This window comes from Fukomys damarensis, unplaced genomic scaffold (assembly GCF_012274545.1).
Source record: "Fukomys damarensis isolate Sample0158 unplaced genomic scaffold, DMR_v1.0_HiC HiC_scaffold_16, whole genome shotgun sequence".
Classification (NCBI taxonomy): Eukaryota; Metazoa; Chordata; class Mammalia; order Rodentia; family Bathyergidae; genus Fukomys; species Fukomys damarensis.
The window spans coordinates 8,129,775-8,133,061 of record NW_022900928.1 but is presented as its reverse complement, the minus strand read 5'-3'; positions in this window follow the sequence as shown (position 1 = coordinate 8,133,061).

Genomic DNA, 3,287 nt, shown 5'->3' with positions numbered 1-3,287 from the left:
TAAGAATACAAAACAGCTTCCTGTATGAAATAAAGCAAGAAGTGGGGAGCACAGCTCTATTATTAGAGTGGTTATGGGTTATCTACAAAAATAATTAGATTATTTTGCTTGGAAGAAGCATAATCATCAATTTACCCAATTTATCATTTATTTAATCATTTATTTATATCACCATGGGTTCATTGATATGTATTTCATACTCTGGGTTATAATCTAATAGTTACTTTCTTTGTTGCACAAATTATCTCTCATTGGAGGTTATTCCAAGTAGCTTTTCTGTTCCTTTGACATACTCTCATCATTTCACTAAAAACAGTACCTCTTTACTCTTTGGTGGTATAAGATGTTAATAACTCGCCTTGCATATTTTCTTCCCAAGTCTTAGAATAAGTCATTTATTCAAGGATCGATCATTCTTTTTATTGGACAGTGATACTAGAAGCCAAGATCTTTGTGGTAAACATGCTAAAAGTTAGGAGAGAGTCATTGCCTCTAGACCCTTCCAGAGGACAAGGAAGGACATGTATTACATATGTAAATAGGTAGATATGCACATATAGAAACCTATCTATACACGTCAGACTATCTGCTATGACCTGAACTTTGTGTGAGGGACAGTGGCCTTAAGAAAAGGGGCCCCCAAATTTGCCATGCTTCTTTCATCATGAGAATGGGGTGGGACCCCCATCCATGAACCCACTAGGATACAGGATGCAGGGCCGGACCCAGGCTGAAAGCTCGGAAGCTCCTGGAAGCTGCTCGTGTGAGCTTCCTTTGAAAGGTTGAAGAAGGAGTTTAATGTCCACAGGCGATGGCTGCAGCAAAAGACACACACGCCCAACAGACTAACTTCCCCCTTTTCGTGCTACCCTGTCTGCAGACCTATTGGACGGTGCCATCGTAAGTCAGGGAGGGCATTCTCACCCGGTTTGCTGGCCTGCATGCCAACCATGCCTGAAGACACTCCACGGACACACCCAGAAGTGGGGCTCGCTAATTCACTGTGTCACCGAATCCATTGAGTGGGCAATCGATTAACAGTCACAATTCTTCAATCCCTCCTTTTTCGGAGTGGCCACATTGGCCCTGTGGCAGTATGCTATCTATGAATTTTTTGAAGAGTCTTGGAGATCAATATGGTCTTTCCAACCATAGTGGAATAGTATCTTGGTTTTAATATTCAATTACATTTAATAATGTTAAATTATTCAAGCCACATTCATGTCGATCAATGTCAGGCATTATTGCCCTATTATTTCCTCCTCAGTATCTAGCTCTCTTTACCATATTCTATAATGGTCTAGTTGCAGTAGCAAATGTTAACACTTTTAAGGAGGCTATTTAAGAAGGAAAAAGAAAACCTATCGGGAACAAAGTGAAAATGAAAGTATCAAATTTACCATCTTTCCCTAATACGTTTATAAGCGTGTTTCAAAATAGAGAGGCTTTGAGAGATTAGATATTCAGGAGACGTTAGTCAAAGATCTGTTTATGTATTGATAATGGTACTTATTAATCAAGCGTTTTCGTGAAAGTTTTTAATTTCCATCTGAAACGTTATTCTGGTGCTTAAAAGAGATCTGCAAAGTAGGCCAACAAGAAGATGCGTATTTAGAGACAGAAACATTATTAAACCCTACAGCAACTCTAACAGCGATGGACAGAGATGAAACGCAACATCGCATGCACCAACAAGCAGAATTTAGACCTCGCCTATGTTTTCTCAATCTTTTCATCTTACTTCATCAACTCCCTAGCACGGAGAGTGTTTACTTTGGGGATAGGCTTCCGTTTATGCACCGTATTCAGGATTTACCGTGATTAATAAATGTTCTCAGCCATGAAAGGGAGAGACGTTAATTAAATCTGAGCTGGTGAGCACAGGCTCACATTCAGCAGGCAAGAAATGAGACACGGCGTCAAAGGAACTGGGGACAGCAGAGTGCACCAGAGGGAAAGTGAAATTCCTTCCTTCAGGTGAAGCGGCCGGAAAGAAAGTCCACAAATAAAGTGTGGTGAGGCCACTTGGCGAGCAGAGTCCACGCAACTCGGACTTCACGGCATCGGCAGAGCCGTAGCCTCGAGGGACTTTTGTGATGAGGACGGAGGCACCCAACTCTTTTGCTGCTGTTCTAGGGTTGTGAAAGGAGCGTCGAGAACAGAGTGCTCTCTCTGCTTCTGTCGAAAGCGGACAACATTTATTCAGCCCGAACAGGTAGCTGTGACCCTAATGCTATGAACTAGATGTTTTGGAGGCTACTTTTAGGATGATGATCTTGGACTTTGCAGAACCTAGAACTGAGAATATATATATATATTTTGGTTTAAGCGTCCCAGTGTGTGGCTTCCCATTAGAGCGCCCCAGGCTGCCTAAGATGCCCACACACAGAAGTAAGAGGCCAGGCAGCACAAAATATGAAATGTGGAGTGTTTTGTTCAAATTGCTTATATGTGCAGAACACAAGACATTTTTAAAATTAAAATCACGATATCAGTTGGAGGGGACTGTACATAGCCATCATTTCTTAGCAGGATTTTGAGGTCATGCATTGCTTTCTTCCTAGGACAACTTTCCTGTGTTAGGATGCGAATAGAAATAATTCCCCGTACATGAAACTACCGAGATGGAGGTCACTTTGATATCAAAGCAATCGAGAGATTTTTGCCAACTAAACATCTGTAGAGATTTCTCCTCTCTTGTGACTCTACAGAATTATCAACTGGTTTCTCCTCTGCACAGAGAGCTTTTGAAAAGCCAAAATAATTAATTAATAGTGAAACGGCAAACCTTTAATGTCATAGGAAATTTTTTAGCATAACTTCAGTTTCCTGTCAGAGAACATAAAAAGCTATCTTGGGTGATTAAAAAGCGTCAATTTTTTGACTTTCATCCTCTTGGTATGCACACTTATTAAGGCATAAGTATTAACTGTTTTGCAGCAAATGTAGTCATAATATTTCAAGCACCATTATATTTTGCAACTTTTCTGGGTTATAGATTCTAGTAATTGAGAGATTATCATTTCCCTTTTTCTCTTGAATATTGAAAATATGCTTTCAGTTGAAGAGATTGAATGGCTGCGATTAACTGATTCAATAAGTTTACCTACCTAAAAGCCAAACATCTGAGATTTTGTATCTATTTATCTTTCTCATGCCGTAGAATTACTTTTGCTATGTTAGTGATTCATCTAGGGCTCAAAGAATAGCATATATTTAGCCATTATATATATATATATATATATATATATATATATATGTGTGTGTGTGTGTGTGTGTGTGTGTGT